Source organism: Coregonus lavaretus (assembly GCF_964263955.1).
Source record: "Coregonus lavaretus genome assembly, chromosome: 13".
Taxonomy (NCBI): Eukaryota; Metazoa; Chordata; class Actinopteri; order Salmoniformes; family Salmonidae; genus Coregonus; species Coregonus lavaretus.
Window position 1 is genome coordinate 42,647,100 of NC_140000.1, and position 19,061 is coordinate 42,666,160.

Consider the following 19,061-nt stretch of genomic DNA (forward strand, 5'->3'; position numbering starts at 1 on the left):
AGGCCTACTTTTCTTTTCAACCTCTTTTGCCTTTTGCTATTCTCCTACTGACCAATAGGTGGCACTGTACAAACACATTGAAGAACGTAAATTCACCAAAGAACCAAGTATCCAATAAACGCTTAGCTAGCTGTGCGTTATCAACAACAACCATGCTAGACAGTTTATCAGTAATATTCAATAGTATTTAAAAATGTGAATGTATTCATGCTAAATCCACAAGTGAACTTTACTTTGCGCTGTACATTAGCTGATATAAACACGGGCTAGCCAACTTCGCCAAGGGTTGTTTGTGTGCTCAAACTAACTAGCTAGCATGTACGCTAACATTTAGAGAACTTATTCTAAAAAGCAGGAAACGAATGATTGGATATCAGCAGGTTTTCTTGAAACAACATGATGGAATCGTCCATTAAAGGTAATGGTGCTTGTTTGAGGATTAACTACTGTACCTTGCTAATGCATGTCACATATCTGTAATCTTAGCTCTACAACGGCGTCTGTAACGTTAATATGTTACGCATTCTCAGTACTGACCCAAAACACAGGACTGGTGCCATGAAGGTGTATGAGAGAGTGTAGTAGAGATGTACTCACAGCCCTGGTAATGTTGCAGGAAAAGCCAAGCGAAGGCACCTGACCTCAGAGGAGTGTCGTGAAATGAGTAGGAGACCAGAGGTCAGCCAACGCCTCACACAGCCCCACTCCGTCACTTGCAGGCACAGCAACTCAGACCCCAACCGGGGGTTGTACCCCAGAACACCCACAAAGAGAAAGAGCGGTACTGTACATTTGTGTGTCTTTAGTTTTTTTACTCTTGAGACCTGAAGTGATGTAACATTTTGTACACATATAATTTACCTTGTCATCCCCTCCCGTTGCTCCCTCTTCTCCTCTCTTGCCTGGATCTCAGATGCGAGTGATGACAAGCAGCAGCAGGGGATCACTCAGTTTTTCCCTGTGATCGGTCCTCAGAAAGCAGCCCTGTCCCAGGGCTCAGGTTCCATAAAGACAGAGGGATTCAACGGAGAGCTCATCCCCAAAAAGGAGCCTGTTGAGGAGAAGGAGGCACTAGCCACTCCTATGAAGGAGGAACCTGAGGATGAGAAGGTGGACTATCTGGAGGGGCTGACAACGGACATGTTTGGGGACGACAAGGAGTTTGAGCGCTGTTGGTTAGATCCAGCCCCAGCCTTTATGAACCACCATGACGAGGAGGTGGAGGCCCTGCCTGACGCCCACTAAGGCCTCTTGGGAAGCAGCAGGGGCCTGGCCCATCCCCAGGGCCATGTGGACGACCTCCCAGAGGAGGTGCTGATGCTGGTGTTGAGCCTCCTGCCTGCTGAGGACCTCTACTGTCATGTCAGCCTGGTCTGCCAACGCTGGGGGAACATTGTCACCCAGTCACTGGTGAGAACCTGGGACAGGGGGAGGAAGTTAGGGTTAAAGTTATGAAGATAAGCTAGTGTGAAAATGGTAATAGATGTGGTGTGTAGATTTTTTTGGGTTAAGTTGTGTTTAGTTTGTGCCCTGGAAGAAGCTGTATTACCGCTACACGAAGAAGGAAAGCGAGGCGGTGAAGGAGATCGACGCCATCCTGGAAACCCATAGAATCAAAAAGAACGACCAGGAGAGCATCCTCCATATTTACAATTACGTCATTTAGCAGACGCTCTTATCCAGAGCGACTTACAAATTGGTGCATTCACCTTATAGCCAGTGGGATAACCACTTTACAAATTTTTTTATTTTTTTATTTTTTTTTGTGGGGTAGAAGGATTACTTTATCCTATCCAAGGTATTCCTTAAAGAGGTGGGGTTTCAAGTGTCTCCGGAAGGTGGTGAGTGACTCCGCTGTCCTGGTGTCGTGAGGGAGCTTGTTCTACCATTGGGGTGCCAGAGCAGCGAACAGTTTTGACTGGGCTGAGCGGGAACTGTGCTTCCGCAGAGGTAGGGGGGCCAGCAGGCCAGAGGTGGATGAACGCAATGCCCTCGTTTGGGTGTAGGGATTGATCAGAGCCTGAAGGTACGGAGGTGCCGTTCCCCTCACAGCTCCGTAGGCAAGTACCATGGTCTTGTAGCAGATGCGAGCTTCAACTGGAAGCCAGTGGAGTGTGCGGAGGAACGGGGTGACGTGAGAGAGCTTGGGAAGGTTGAACACCAGACGGGCTGCAGCATTCTGGATGAGTTGTAGGGGTTTAATGGCACAGGCAGGGAGCCCAGCCAACAGCGAGTTGCAGTAATCCAGACGGGAGATTACAAGTGCCTGGATTAGGACCTGTGCCGCTTCCTGTGTAAGGCAGGGTCGTACTCTCCGAATGTTGTAGAGCATGAACCTACAAGATCGGGTCACCGCCTTGATGTTAGCGGAGAACGACAGGGTGTTGTCCAGGGTCACGCCAAGGCTCTTCGCACTCTGGGAGGAGGACACAACGGAGTTGTCAACCGTGATGGCGAGATCATGGAACGGGCAGTCCTTCCCCGGGAGGAGGAGCAGCTCCGTCTTGCCGAGGTTCAGCTTGAGGTGGTGATCCGTCATCCACACTGATATGTCTGCCAGACATGCAGAGATGCGATTCGCCACCTGGTTATCAGAAGGGGGAAAGGAGAAGATTAGTTGTGTGTCGTCTGCGTAGCAATGATAGGAGAGGCCACGTGAGGATATGACAGAGCCAAGTGACTTGGTGTATAGCGAGAATAGGAGAGGGCCTAGAACTGAGCCCTGGGGGACACCAGTGGTGAGAGCACGTTGTGAGGAGACAGATTCTCGCCACGCCACTTGGTAGGAGCGACCGGTCAGGTAGGACACAATCCAAGAGTGAGCCGCGCCGGAGATGCCCAACTCGGAGAGGATGGAGAGGAGGATCTGATGGTTCACAGTATCAAAGGCAGCAGACAGGTCTAGAAGGACAAGAGCAGATGAGAGAGAGTTAGCTTTAGCAGTGTGGAGAGCCTCCGTGACACAGAGAAGAGCAGTCTCAGTTGAATGACCAGTCTTGAAACCTGACTGGTTTGGTTCAAGAAGGTCATTCTGAGAGAGATAGCAAGAGAGTTGGCTAAAGACGGCACACTCAAGAGTTTTGGAGAGAAAAGAAAGAAGGGATACTGGTCTGTAGTTGTTGACATCAGAGGGATCAAGTGTTGGTTTTTTGAGAAGGGGTGCAACTCTCGCTCTCTTGAAGACGGAAGGGACCTAGCCAGCGGTCAAGGATGAGTTGATGAGCGAGGTGAGGTAAGGGAGAAGGTCACCGGAGATGGTCTGGAGAAGAGAGGAGGGGATAGGGTCAAGTGGGCAGGTTGTTGGGCGGCCGGCCATCACAAGTCGCAAGGTTTCATCTGGAGAGAGAGGGGAGAAAGAAGTCAAAGCATAGGGTAGGGCAGTGTGAGCAGGACCAGCAGTGTCATTTGACTTAACAAACGAGGATCGGATGTCGTCAACCTTCTTTTCAAAATGGTTGACGAAGTCATCCACAGAGAGGGAGGAGGGAGGGGGAGGAGGATTCAGTAGGGAGGAGACGGTGGCAAAGAGCTTCCTAGGGTTAGAGGCAGATGCTTGGAATTTAGAGTGGTAGAAAGTGGCTTTAGCAGCAGAAACAGATGAAGCAAATGTAGAGAGGAGGGAGTGTTAAGATGCCAGGTCCGCAGGGAGTCTAGTTTTCCTCCATTTCCGCTCGGCTGCCCGGAGCCCTGTTCTGTGAGCTCGCAATGAGTCGTCAAGCCACGGAGCAGGAGGGGAGGACCGAGCCGGCCGGGAGGATAGGGGACATAGAGAGTCAAAGGATGCAGAAAGGGAGGAGAGGAGGGTTGAAGAGGCAGAATCAGGAGATTGGAGGGAGAAGGATTGAGCAGAGGGAAGAGATGATAGGATGGAAGAGGAGAGAGTAGCGGGGGAGAGAGAGAGCGAAGGTTGCGACGGCGCATTACCATCTGAGTAGGGGCAGAGTGAGTAGTGTTGGAGGAGAGCGAGAGAGAAAAGGATACAAAGTAGTGATCGGAGACATGGAGGGGAGTTCAAGTGAGATTAGTAGAAGAACAGCATCTAGTAAAGATGAGGTCAAGCGTATTGCCTGCCTTGTGAGTAGGGGGGGACGGTGAGAGGGTGAGGTCAAAAGAGGAAAGGAGTGGAAAGAAGGAGGCAGAGAGAAATGAGTCAAAGGTAGACATAGGGAGGTTGAAGTCACCCAGAACTGTGAGGGGTGAGCCATCCTCAGGAAAGGAACTTATCGAGTAAGGACTCTTTACTGTAAACTGTTCCTTTGGGCCATTTCTGATAATTTATGATCTATTCTGTGTGTGTGTGTGGTTTTTTTCCAGGTTCATGGCCCAGTACAAGCCCAGTCAGAGGGTGAAACCTGAGGCAGTGTTACAGAGTGTGAGGACACATTGTCTGTTCCCTCAGGCTGAGGCCTGCATTAAACACAGACTCCCAAAACTGGAGGGTATCGAGGGGGTACGTAGCCCCACACGTGTGTGTGTGTATATGTACACGGTTGGAACTACTACTATACTGAACTGATTGGACTGTGTGTGTCTTTGTCAGGGCCCTAACCCGTGGGCAGCCATGACCCTGATGCTGGTGCTGTGTGACGGGGTGGGAGATGTTCTGGACCTGGTGGTCTGTCTCAGAGGCTGCCTGCTTTCAGCCAGTGCCATCACAGAGTACCTCAGCGCCATGGCAACTATGCTGCTCGCCATGAGGAGGAAGGACATCAACATCAGCAACAGGTCAAGATGGAAGTTATATACAGATGGAAAGATAGAGACATGTACAAACAGATGGATAGACAGGCGGACATTGACTGTCTCTCTCTGCACCTCTCTTCTCCTTCCTCCACTCCAGGTGGCACTACAATATCTTCTACGTCCTTCACCTGATAGAGAACCCCCTGCCCACAGCAATAACCAATCAGAGTGGGTGAAGACTGATAACTTTCTGGAAGGAAGTATTTTGAATGAGTCAGTCATGACCTGAGTCTCATGCCCAGTCCTCTCTCTCCCAGGAGAGCCCAGGTTCAGGTGACCCACGAACAGCAGCAGATCCTCAACCACGACATCCATAGAGACCACGTGGTCAAGATCATGGCCTTCGCAGGTACCACCAGACCGCTACTACCAACATCATGTCACACCTGTGTTTTTAAAATATTTTTTAACAGATAACAAGTTAGATATAGAGTTGGTACTTTTGCTAGCATTCTCTGAATTATCGCTAGAGGGCACCCTCTCCCTGTCAGTTCAGCTCAGTCTGTGCTTCATCAGTTCAGGATGAGAATGAGAGTACTCTTTCTATATCGTGACAATTGCAGAGTATTTCAAGTGGATACACACACATGGTCCACCCCACATTGTGAGCTGTTGATTGTGCCTTATGTGTGAATGTTCCTGCTAGGATGTAGTGTAGGGGTTAAAGGTTGTTGCTGTGTTTCAGGCACAGGGAAGACCACCACCCTGGTTCGGTACGCCCAGCAGAGGCCCACCTCCACTTCCTCTATATGATATTATATTCACTTCACTTCACTTCACTTTCTTACACACTTGGAAAATCGTGGCTCCAATGTAGGCAATCTCAGAACCAAACCTAAAGCTCTGAGAAGATATTCAATACAAACACTTTGAGCTTTTGTTTAGTGAGTATATACCTGAGCGAGGGAGAAGTGTGTGTGTGTGTGAACATGGGTGAGGTAGTAGAGGTGTGTGTGTTCAACCAGGTTCAGGGCATTGACTGCTCCTCTGAAGGTGTAGATCTGCTGGTGAGGGTCTCCCACCAGGATCTTCCCACAGTGCTGAGGCAGCATGATGTCCATGATGGCTAAGACACACACACACACTTATCATGGACCTGCTAATAGACCTGCTATCAGGTGAGTGGTGCCTGGTGCAGGTGTAATGTAGACCCAGGTTTGGTCCAGGTGTGTTACAGTGCAGTGGTGTAGTTAAGTTGTGTACCCGGAGTGCAGTCCTGTGCCTCGTCTATAAAGATTACATCATACTTGTCCAGAGTCGGCCTCTGCAGATGCCACAGCTTCAGATACCCTGGAAGACATTCAGTAAGGACCCAATCCTAAAACACTGACATATTAAAAAGTTCAAACACATCTCCAATGGATTACTAAGTAGGCTTAAGAAAAGTGCGTGCCAGTGCGTGAAGAAATGAATGAATGCGAAATTGTAAGCCGCTCTGGATAAGAGCGTCTGCTAAATGATGTAAATGTAAATTTCCTGGCCCACTAGGTCGTGTTGGGGAACGGATTTCAAAATCCCTCAATCTACCGTTGGCACCCATTCAAATTATCCCCAAGGGTGCCTTGTCCAATTTTGTTCATTCTCTTAAATTAAATGCTATGTCTGTTTTCTCATTAGCTGGGAAAGTTGTTTGAAATGTCCAATGCAACATACTTTGGTGATATTGTTATCAACCTACTACATACCCCTTACAAATACAACAAATTGTGTGCAGGTGTGCTATTAGCATGCTAACAATCATTAAAAAAGACTGGTAGAATAGCTAGCCATCGCTAGCATTCACTGGTTGAAGTTGAAGTAACTTTTGAGTGTAATGGAGTTGACTGGTGACTATGACATGAATATACACTTAGTAGCATCTAGTACCGGGTCGGACCTTCCTTTTCCTCCAGAACAGCCTGAATTCTTCGGGGCATAGAAACGTTGCTCAATTGGGATAAAGGGACCTAACGTGTGCCAGGAAAACATTCCCCACACCATTAGACCACCGCCACCAGCCTGTACTGTTGACACCGGGCAGGATGGGGCCATGGACTCATGCTGCTTACTCCAAATCCTGACTCTGCCATCAGCATGACACAACAGGAACCGGGATTCGTCGGACTATGCAATGTTTTTCCACTCCTCAATTGTCAAGTGTTGCGTGTCCACTAGAGCCGCTTCTTGTTTCTGAGATACTGGAACCGGCACGCCTGGCACCGACGATCGTACCACGCTCAAAGTCGCTTAGGTCACTCATTTTGCCCATTCTACCGTTCAAAAGAACAGTAACTGAATGCCTCGATGCCCGTCTGCCTGCTTTATATAGCAATCCACGGCCACGCGTCTGTAGGAGCTAACCATTTTCGTGAACGGGGGTGGTGTACCTAATAAACTGTGTATATAATTCACAACATTTGGACGGGAGCTATAAAGAAAATGTAAATTATGTGTGTAGTTATTGCTTGAATTCAGGCTTGGCTGCACTGCTTTCAATGGGGAAAGATTGCTTCCATAGAAAACGTCACTTTCCCGTGTGGACCTATTAGTGGAGTTTTGGCTTGCCTGGTGACATCACCAGGTGGTATAAATTAATAGACCAATAACAAATAGATTTCCAAACCTCTCTGCCAATAGCTAGTTTTCAGATTACATATCCCTCCTATTAGGCCTCACCGCTCCGGCGATTGATCCACACTGTGGTTAATGCACCGCTTTGGTGCCCTTCCCCGCCCCCACTCAGACAGCAAAATTCTTGCTTGAGAAATAGCTTTTTGCTAAAAGGGTATTTGTTTCTTTGTGACCATTTTAATGTACAACTATTACAGTAAAGGACTTAATTGTTACTCAGAAATGATTTGATATTAAAATAAGAATGGCTGCATTGGACGTTTTTTGAAGGTTGACTCAGCGAAATGACGTTGCATTGACTTCGCTCTCACACCATCACACACAGTATCTTCGCATGTGCATGGGTTCGCTTCACGCTGTTAGAGCGTGGTAGGTATGGAACCAAAACGGAGAAGTTTAGCCTCACGCTTTAACGCTCTTAGTTGTTGCTGAAATTGACCCACTATGCTGTTTACTTGGTGCACCTACTTCATATTGCTGGGTCTAAGGTTGATTTTTCTGAACTGTGTAATCATGCCAGTAAAATATCCATGGTGTTCCATGACTACTGTGCTCTTATTTGGTTTCTTTGGTTCTGATTAGATCCGTTTGTTTTAAAGGGGAGATTGTAGAATTAGGTTGCTGTTAAACATTCTGATTTGTTTCATCCTTCCAACTAAAAGTCCCAATACCACATATCACTTTACATTTGTATTTTGGGAGAATTTAATATTTTATTTGACCAAAGATATGTCGGAAAAGTGACTTAAAGAGGAGCAATACACGAGCAGGAGTGAAGCCACTGTCCACATAATACGGTGAAGACCTTTTCTGCAAAACATGCAGTATTCTGGGGATGGAGTTGTTGTAGCTTGTTTGCTAGGTAGCTAGCTTATTCCCTCACCAAACACTGTGCTAGATCCGTGTGAGTGGTGTGAAGTTGCGTCAATTCAAATCTGGTATAGGAACAAAAAGAGGTCAATACACGTCTTCTAAAATAGACTAGTATTTTAATTAATGCAAATACTTGAATGGTAAATATGATGTTCGTATATACGGGCGCACTGAAACACCACGCAGGGCAGACAGAGAACTGAGCCATTGTTATAAGTTCTTCTTTAAATACTCTGACAGAGAGAGTTCCCGCTCCCTGCTGGGCCTGTCAGAGTAGAGGCTGGGTGTGGTTTAAACTTACCCAACCTATCGATGGCGCACAGGCTGGTCCTAGTCCCTTGGCGCTTCACTGTTGCCGGGCATTAGTTGTTATCTTTACAACTTGTCTCGAGTCAGCAACCTCAGACATGGTTTGTTCTTCTTCATTGTAGCAGAACACATGTCCTTGAGCGGTTTAACAAAGAGGCAGTGTGTGTGTGAGTCACAAGTCTGTCTCAGCCTACCCCCTAACGGTTCCTCACATTAATCACAGCTTGTTATGTTAAACAATCTATATCAGTACAGCACAAACCTATTATGTTTAATCATTAATGTATTCTTTCTAAGCTAGGCATCACATCTAGTTGTAAGAAAATAGATCCCCACAGTGGGCCATTTCGTTTTGCACGGCCCGGTGCACTTAGCAGGCTAGCTTTTTAAAAAATCACTCTTCCACTGTTTGTAGCCATCGCAATCGTTTAGGGGAAAATTGAGCCCCGCATATGACTGAAGCGCCAGGGGTTCCCCTGGCCCAGTCTGCCCGCCGTATCCTCATGAAGCGGTTTCTTCCCAACTTCTCGCATTTCGACCAAACATGCATGCCGGTAAACAGCAGTTGTAGTTCACTGCCGCCACCACCAGGCTGTTCTCTTCTTGACATCAAAGATGCAATACAGTGGGGAAAAAAAGTATTTAGTCAGCCACCAATTGTGCAAGTTCTCCCACTTAAAAAGATGAGAGAGGCCTGTAATTTTCATCATAGGTACACGTCAACTATGACAGACAAAATGAGAAAAAAAAATCCAGAAAATCACATTGTAGGATTTTTAATGAATTTATTGGCATATGATGGTGGAAAATAAGTATTTGGTCAATAACAAAAGTTTCTCAATACTTTGTTATATACCCTTTGTTGGCAATGACACAGGTCAAACATTTTCTGTAAGTCTTCACAAGGTTTTCACACACTGTTGCTGGTATTTTGGCCCATTCCTCCATGCAGATCTCCTCTAGAGCAGTGATGTTTTGGGGCTGTCGCTGGGCAACACAGACTTTCAACTCCCTCCAAAGATTTTCTATGGGGTTGAGATCTGGAGACTGGCTAGGCCACTCCAGGACCTTGAAATGCTTCTTACGAAGCCACTCCTTCGTTGCCCAGGCGGTGTGTTTGGGATCATTGTCATGCTGAAAGACCCAGCCACGTTTCATCTTCAATGCCCTTGCTGATGGAAGGAGGGTTTCACTCAAAATCTCACGATACATGGCCCCATTCATTCTTTCGTTTACACGGATCAGTCGTCCTGGTCCCTTTGCAGAAAAACAGCCCCAAAGCATGATGTTTCCAACCCTATGCTTCACAGTAGGTATGGTGTTCTTTGGATGCAACTCAGCATTCTTTGTCCTCCAAACACAACGAGTTGAGTTTTTACCAAAAAGTTATATTTTGGTTTCATCTGACCATATGACATTCTCCCAATCCTCTTCTGGATCATCCAAATGCACTTCAGACGGGCCTGGACATGTACTGGCTTAAGCAGGGGGACACGTCTCGCACTGCAGGATTTGAGTCCCTGGCGGCGTAGTGTGTTACTGATGGTTGGCTTTGTTACTTTGGTCCCAGCTCTCTGCAGGTCATTCACTAGGTCCCCCCGTGTGGTTCTGGGATTTTTGCTCACCGTTCTTGTGATCATTTTGACCCCACGGGGTGAGATCTTGCGTGGAGCCCCAGATCGAGGGAGATTATCAGTGGTCTTATATGTCTTCCATTTCCTAATAATTGCTCCCACAGTTGATTTCTTCAAACCAAGCTGCTTACCTATTGCAGATTCAGTCTTCCCAGCCTGGTGCAGGTCTACAATTTTGTTTTTGGTGTCCTTTGACAGCTCTTTGGTCTTGGCCATTGTGAAGTTTGGAGTGTGACTGTTTGAGGTTGTGGACAGGTGTCTTTTATACTGATAACAAGTTCAAACAGGTGCCATTAATACAGGTAACGAGTGGAGGACAGAGGAGCCTCTTAAAGAAGAAGTTACAGGTCTGTGAGAGCCAGAAATCTTGCTTGTTTGTAGGTGACCAAATACTTATTTTCCACCATAATTTGCAAATAAATTCATTAAAAACCCTACAATGGGATTTTCTGGATTTTTTTTCCTCAATTTGTCTGTCATAGTTGACGTGTACCTATGATGAAAATTACAGGCCTCTCTCATCTTTTTAAGTGGGAGAACTTGCACAATTGGTGGCTGACTAAATACTTTTTTTCCCCACTGTATATTGTTGGTATGCGTTTTTGATCAATGTAATTCAAATGGAGAAAATAGAAGTGTATAAAAAAAAATTGTAATACGTTTTTGCATAAAGACCATTTTAGATGGAATATCATCAATCTACGTTGTTAGATTTGTGGAAATATATAGTGCAACCTGCCCTTTAATGTGTGTGTTCGTCCACAGGCTGTGTGCAGGGTAAGGCTGTGGACTCACTGCGTCCCCTGACTACAGGGTTGAGTCCTGGCCGGGGCAAGTTAGCAGTGCTGTCTCGCTCTAACGTCTCTGTGTACGACCAAGCTGTCAGACTCACCGACGACAACCCCCGCTGTAGACTGCACATCGTAGGGGTGTGTCCATACACACCCACACACACACACAATGTGTTTGGGTCTTGTGTAACACATTGTAAGACATCTATTTTCCACTCCAGGGGTTGGAGAATTTTGGGCTGAACAGAATCATGGACATTTGGGTTCTGATGCAGCCAGAAAACAATCGCTCTCGGGGTGAGTGGCACACACACTGCCCCTTGCCTCAGTTCCGCAATTCTAATACAAGTGAATTAGTATGTTGTACCTGTGTGATATATCTGGTTTTGGTAAGACAGTATTCTGCCTTGGTTCTCAATGCTCATAGTTTTATTGGTAGATTATTGTGTGTCAGTCAATAGCTCTACTCTACAATGTGAGTAGTGTTTTTACTCTTAACGGACAGTTAGTCAAAGCTCAAACCAATTTTATTCACCCACTGGGTCAAACAGCTGCATAAGACAAAGACATGTTTCCACCAGCACAAGTATTTATACCCCCCTTTAGTCAGTGTCCGCCTTTTCTCCAAACACTACATCTCTGTTGCTAGGCAGGAAGTTAAATGATGTGGGTAATAAACTGTTCCTTCTCCCTTCATGTGACCTGACCTGACCTCGGCCCACATTCCTCACTAATGCACAGCTATCCACCTTCATCAGTGACCGCAACCATGTGTTTGACCTTTACCTTACTTAGTAACTCTCCAGGGCCTTGGCTCTTATCCAACCTCCATCGACCCCACCATATACATTCCTCATACGTGTGACCATTAACACTTTTTAAACCTACTCCCTTCTTCTTCTCCCTGTTCTCTAGGCATCAAGGACAGCTTCATCCGTAGGTTCACCAAGCAGAGTCTGGAGGGCTACTGTGGGCTGAAGAGTTATGCTAAAAACACAAAGGACCGTGAGTTGGAGGGCAAACTCTCCATGGTGGAGAAATACAACAGCCGCATCCCTGAGCTGGTGGAGCGCCTCTACGGATGCGTAGAGAGAGAGGCCCAACACGCAGGTACACACACACACTGTACAGACAAACTTCCACACAGGTACATACTGTACACGCGCAAACACATAGACATACACACAAGTACAGTACATGCCACACACACACACACAACTGTACAGACACACAGCGTTATGAATTGCTGTATTTTGTATTTGAGAGTGATTTTTCAAATGTTTCTCAACCCTCCCCCGCTCTCTCTCGCTCTCTCTTAGATTTTATCCTGGGGACAGTCCATAAATCAAAGGGTCTGGAGTTTGCCACGGTGGTGATCACTGATGACTTCGCTAAGGTCCCCTGTGCCGCCCACAACTTACCCAGACTCTCCAGCTGCTCAGGAGGTGTGTGTGTGTGTGTGTGTGTGTGAGTGTGTGTGTGTGTGTGTGTGTGTGTGTGTGTGTGTGTGTTATGGCTGCACCACAATTAGTTTGAACTAGACTACTAAAGACACACTAAGCATTCCATGGAAGATGATCCAAGCAATCATTAGGCATTTGGAAAACCTATCCATATACCAACTCTGATCTAAGGCCAATGACTGTTAGCTGTTTTCTCCCTCCTCCTCTCCTCTAGGTGACATCCTGGAGGATGAGTGGAACCTGCCGTATGTGGCGGTGACGCGGGCCAAGAGCTCTCTGGTCATCACCAAGAACATCACCAACATCCTCACACTGGCTGGGGTGAGAGCATTGACCAGTGGAGGCTGCTGAGGGAGGACGTCTCATAATAATGGCTGGAGTGGAGTATAATGGCTGGAATGGAGTGAATGGAATGGCCGTTATGAGTTGTCCACCCCTCAGCAGCCTCCACTGGCACTGACCCCCTCCACTACACTCTTCCCTCTTATAATAATAATAATATGCCATTTCGCAGACGCTTTTATCCAAAGCGACTTACAGTCATGTGTGCATACATTTTTATGTATGGGTGGTCCCGGGGATCGAACCCACTACCCTGGCGTTACAAGCGCAATGCTCTACCAATTGAGCTACAGAGGACCACTTAACATGGTTAAATGGTAGTGGTTTCCCTGAAATCAAAGGTCACGGTTTGTTTTCTCTGTAATTGCTGAATCATTTCCTTGCTTGTCTATCTCTCTTTGTAGGTCTGTATCTTCACTTGTCTCTCTCTGTTCTTCCACTCTATCCCCCTCTACCCCTCCATAATCCTCTCCATCACTCTCTCAAACACTCCTTCGCTCTACTTAACGCTCTCCTATTCCCAGTCTTTCTTTTTTCTATGTGTGTACTTTTCTCAAACACCATCTCAGATTTCAGAGAAATGTACTAGCTGTTAATTGAAGCAGGATGTTGTGGTTATGTAATTCTGAGAAAGCCTTATTCCTCTGTGGGTGACATTTATGTGACGCAAATGAGCACATGTGTTATGACGAGTTTCTCTGGTATCTCGTACTTCAGGATGTAAGAGAATAATTGAACCCTTAGATGGAGAGTTGATTCATATTATTTAATAGTTACAGTATTGGATTCATGTGACAAGCGGTACGGGCGTAGCCTCTTGTCATCCGAATGACTTACATAGAAAATCTCTGTTTATATAATGTTCTCGGAGCTACTTCCATCCAACAGTTGCCAACCATTATTGAGTGTCACTCATCTCCTACAATAGGATCCCCCTACATGGTATCATGTGGCCCCCTAGCCACGCCCTTCCATCACATACTCCTTCTAAGATTAGCACCAGTGGCCCCCAATCTATCTTGGCAAGCCAACCTTCTGTCACCCCCCAGTGACATCCATAACACATGGTGTGTCCTTACCCTCTCTCCCACATACAGCTCATGAGTTTAAAGACATTAACAAATACTGTATCAAAAGACGTTAAATCAGCAAGTGAATGTGTTCCAATTGAATTTGTGTTCTGTGAAAGCCTCCCCCCCCATAGCGTGGTGGTCCAGTCTGTGTTATTAGCCAACCCTCTGTGTGTATGGCTTGACAGTGATAGGACAGTAGGAAACACTACAGCACGTACAGTATGGGACCAAGGCTTCTCTGCTTCTCAGAGCAGGAGTGCTGATCTAGGACCAGGTCCCCCTGTCCATATAATTATTTTCCTTGTGATCTAAAAGGCAAAACTGATCATAGATCAGCACTCCTACTCTGAGATGCTTTGTGAATACAGGACCAGGCTGACTCCTCCCATGGTTAACCCTTTAACTTCCTGTTGTTCCCCAGGAGTACTTCCTGAGGACAGAGTTGACCAGCGCCCTGCTGACCGAGGGCCAGCCCCCCCGCTGCGCCGTGCGGGAGTGTCATAACCACATCATGCCCGACTGGCCCCTCGCCATGCGCAAGCTGCCACTCAAATACGTAAGGCCCCGCATCCTCCTCCCCGCCACCATACCAAATTCTGATTTGCAATGTCTCTCAACCTGACCTGATCGTTTCAGACAGGTGTGGGTGCAGGAGGTTTAGAAAATTGGCTCACATTCCGCTAACAATTCAGACCTGTTAACCAACTGTAATAGTTAGTCAGTCGGTCAGAGGGCACCTACGGGGAAATAATGTTATCACTGTTACATTTAGTGTGCCTGAGCCATGGTGAGAAGGTGAATGTTAAGTCATAAAAGGGATCTAGGACATACAGATGATTGTAGTTGAGATGCTGAACTCCTGTTCGTTCACAAAGCTTATTCTTGAGTGAAGTGTGTGTGACTGACTCTCTGTCTCGGTGTGTTGTAGATGGATAGTGCAGACGATGGAGGTCCTATGTGTGGGGCGTGTGTGTTGCAGCGTGTCGGCCCCACGGCCAGTCTCCTAGCCTCCCCAGAGCTGCTCAAGGTCCTGCCAGTGACAGAGGAGCGCCTGAACCTGCCCATCAACTACGCCTTGCTGATGGCACTCTTCTGAGGGGACACGCAAACTCAACATGCTGCTTGAACTGTTCTGAGAACACAAACACCCACACACACTCAACATGAGACATGGACCTCTCACTGATGTTGTCATGGAAAAAATCTCTCTGTTTAATAGGCATTTGAACTAGCCAATTATGAAACAGTTACTATGGAACAGAGGGTAACAGTGTGGAACACAGTTACTGTCACGAATTTCTATCTCAATGTTTCAAAAATGAACTTATTACTCAGTCTGTATCCCAGAGGTTGTAAATCTCTAATAATCAGACCAAATCGCCCAGCATACAATCGTCAGGTTTTATTCATGAGAACGTTCTGCCCTTGAATGGGTGCACATTCATTTTTATACACACGTCATCAGTAAAATAATCCCACCCCACTTTAGGCGGGCTGTACTTTCCCATTGTACACATAAAAATCATTGTCATATTCTGCAACATGTTCCCTAATCTCCTCCAAGCCTAATGGTTTTCTCCCTCCTTGGATTGGGGTGCCTACTTCCTGTTATTAGTTTCACCGTTATCACAAGTTGTCTGTAGACAGTTCTCCTTCCCCTTCATTGTCTGGCCTAGCTCCTACTCATATTGCTAAACAGTAACACAATGTCCTAATCCTAACTTTGTCATATACACTACTAGTTTACAGTTTTATGATTCCAACACATTTCACACAGTTTTCTGAGTGTAATAATTAGTCACTTCTAAATTATTCTATCAGTTACTCAGCCAATCTCCTACAACCTAGAGACACTGACAATGAGATACCCTTGATGATGACGGGCCTAGACCTGTCCCTCATGATCTCTGTTAATTGAAAGGTGTGTTCCTTGCTGATTGGATAAATGTTTGGGGAAGAATGCCATTATTGTTTTTTAGTGTGGTTATATTTTGCTGCATAGAAAATGCACAAGTTCATATCTGTCTTTAAATAGGTCTCATTTTCTCGTTTCTTTTTAAAATGTCTCTTATTTGTGATTTAAAAAAAATTAATTACAACAAAAGAAACAGATTTGTGTCTTAAGTTGGAGTACTTTGAGGTTAGCAACATAAGCATCATCATAAGTCATGTCCATTGTTTCCATAAAGACACATAAAATAGTTGCCAATACTCTAAAGGAAACGGTAAAGTAAGTATTTATGAATTGTGGTTAGTTTGGAATGCAATTGAAAGTGTATGTGTTTGGACAGAGTAAGATGACTGTTCACACCTGCCATACAAGGAATAGGGTGCCTTTTGGGATGAGGCCTGTGGCTGTGTTCGAGAGGATCAAAACTGCAATGTATCATGGGTAAATTCACTCAGTAACAGATCTACACATAATAATGAGTCGTTATTTATGGTGATTTGTGATTTGGTGATTTGTAGATCAGTCACTTGGTGATTTGTAGATCAGTCACTTGGTAGTCGCCTGCAGTCGTTTTGATGCTCTCGAACACGGCCTGTCTCTCCATGCACAGCTGCATCCTTACAGACACAACTGTGTTTAAAGAGTTGGAGAGAAGGGGTTTACCAAAAGCAGCTGTTTGCTCTGAGGGGGTGGCATCATGTCTGTGTTTAATTTGGTCCTGGGAAAAAGTATACCGTCTCTGCCTCCATTCGAGATGAATGAATTTAGGAATGGCCTTTATATGGGAGGGTTTTTCCTTCTACACTGAACAAAAATATAAACGCAACATGTAAAGTGTTGGTCCCATGTTTCATGAGATAAAATAAAATATCCCAGAAAAGCTTATTTCTCTAAAATGCTGTGCACACATTTGTTTACATCCCTGTTATTAAGCATTTATCCTCTACCAAGATGATCCATCCACCTGACAAGTGTGGCATATCAAGAAGCTGATTGAACAGCTTGATCATTACACAGGTGCACTTTGTGCTGGGACAATAAAAGGCCACTCTAAAATTTGCAGTTTTGTCACAACAAAATGCCACAGATGTCTCAAGTTTTGAGCGAGTGTTCAATTGGCATGCTGACTGCAGGAATGTCCACCAGAGCTGTTGACAGAGTTGAATGTTAATTTCTCTACCATGAGCAACCTCCAACGTCGTTTTAGAGAATTTGGCAGTACGTACAACCGGCCTCACAACCGCAGACCACGTGTAACTAGGCCAGCCCAGGATCTCCACATCTGGCTTCTTCACCTGCAGGATCGTCTAAGACCAGCCACCTGGACAGCTGATGAAACTGGGTTTGCACAACTGAAGAATTTCTGCACAAACTGTCAGAAACCGTCTCAGGGGAACTCATCTGCGTGTTCGTCATCCTCACCAGGCTCTTGACCTGACTGTAGTTTGGCGTTGTAACTGACTGAAGTGTGAAAATGCTTACCTTGGATGGCCACTGGCACACTGGAGAAGTGTGCTCTTCACGGATGAATCCAGGTTTCAACTGTACTGGGCAGATGGCAAAGGTGTGGGCGAGTGGTTTGCTCATGTCAACGTTGTGTACAGAGTGCCCCATGGTGGCGGTGGAGTTATGGTATGGGCAGGCATAAGCTATGGACAATGAACACAATTGCATTTTATCGATGGCAATTTGAATGCAGAGGTACCGTGACGAGATCCTGAGGCCCATTGTTGTGCCATTCATCCGCCGCCATCATCTCATGTTTCAGCATGATAATGCATGGCCCCATGTCGCAAGGATCTGTCCACAATTCCTGGAAGCTGAAAATGTCCCAGTTCTTCCATGGCCTGCATACTCACCAGACATGTCACCCATTGAGCATGTTTGGGATGCTCTGGATCGACGCATACGACAGCATGTTTCAGTTCCCGCCAATATCCAGCAACTTCGCACAGTTATTGAAGAGGAGTGGGACAACATTCCACAGGCCACAATCAACAGCCTGATCAACTCTATGCGAAGGAGATGTGTCGCGCTGCATGAGGCAAATGGTGGTCACACCAGATACTCACTGGTTTTCTGATCCACGCCCCTACTTTTTTTTTAAGGTATCTGTGACCAACAGATGCATATCTGTATTCCCAGTCATGTGAAATCTATAGATTAGGGCCTAATGAATTTATTTCAATTGACTGATTTCCTTATATGAACTGTAACTCAGTCAAATCTTTGAAATTGTTGCATGTTGCGTTTATATGCGTAACACCACGTTTGGTCTTGCCAGAACCTGACTACTCTAGGGAGAAACTGTCTGACCTGTGAAACAAAGTACCATCGATCTAATGAACAATTAATATTTAGACAGAAACCGTCTGGAAGATATAGGGGCTGTCTGGGGAATTCTGACTGTCACACATACCTACATACAGTGCCTTGCAAAAGTATTTATCCCCCTTTGCGTTTTTCCTATTTTGTTGCATTACAACCTGTAATTTAAATGGATTTTTATTTGGATTTCATGTAATGGACATACACAAAATATTCCAAATTGGTGAAGTGAAATGAAAAAAAATAACTTGTTTCAAAAAAGTAATTAAAAAAAAAAACGGAAAAGTGGTGCGTGCATATCTATTCACCCCCTTTGCTATGAAGCCCCTAAATAAGATCTGGTGCAACCAATTACCTTCAGAAGTCACATAATTAGTTAAAGTCCACCTGTGCGCAATCTAAGTGTCACATGATCTGTCACATGATCTCAGTATACATACACACCTGTTCTGAAAGGCCCCAGATTCTGTGACGGTAATGCACCATAACGTTGGATGCCAACCACCGATAAACCCCACTGAAGAAGAAGAAGAAGAAGGCCCCAGAGTCTGCAACACCACTAAGCAAGGGGCACCATGAAGACCAAGGATCTCTCCAAACAAGTCAGGGACACAGTTGTGGAGATGTACAGATCAGGGTTGGGTTATAAAAAGATATCAGAAACTTTGAATATCCCACGGAGCACCATTAAATCCATTATTAAAAAATGTAAAGAATATGGCACCACAACAAACCTGCCAAGAGAGGGCCGCCCACCAAAACTCACAGACCAGGCAAGGAGGGCATTAATCAGAGAGGCAACAAAGAGACCAAAGATAACCCTGAAGGAACTGCAAAGCTCCACAGCGGAGATTGGAGTATCTGTCCATAGGATCACTTTAAGCCGTACACTCCACAGAGCTGGGCTTTACGGAAGAGTGGCCAGAAAAAAGGCATTGCTTAAA

The 19,061-nt window shown here is 45.8% G+C and overlaps 1 pseudogene across 1 annotated transcript; it reads left to right on the plus strand.

Moving 5' to 3' along the window:
• Positions 1-84: 84 nt before the first annotated feature.
• LOC311140042 (F-box DNA helicase 1-like) lies at positions 85-15,812 on the plus strand (annotated as a pseudogene). The gene is made up of 16 exons (XR_014615505.1): positions 85-418; positions 617-781; positions 914-1,410; positions 1,523-1,653; positions 4,315-4,450; positions 4,541-4,725; positions 4,841-4,915; positions 5,001-5,092; positions 5,429-5,556; positions 10,935-11,098; positions 11,182-11,257; positions 11,876-12,070; positions 12,280-12,405; positions 12,638-12,744; positions 14,260-14,394; positions 14,767-15,812. The product of XR_014615505.1 is annotated as an F-box DNA helicase 1-like (transcript).
• Positions 15,813-19,061: the final 3,249 nt, after the last annotated feature.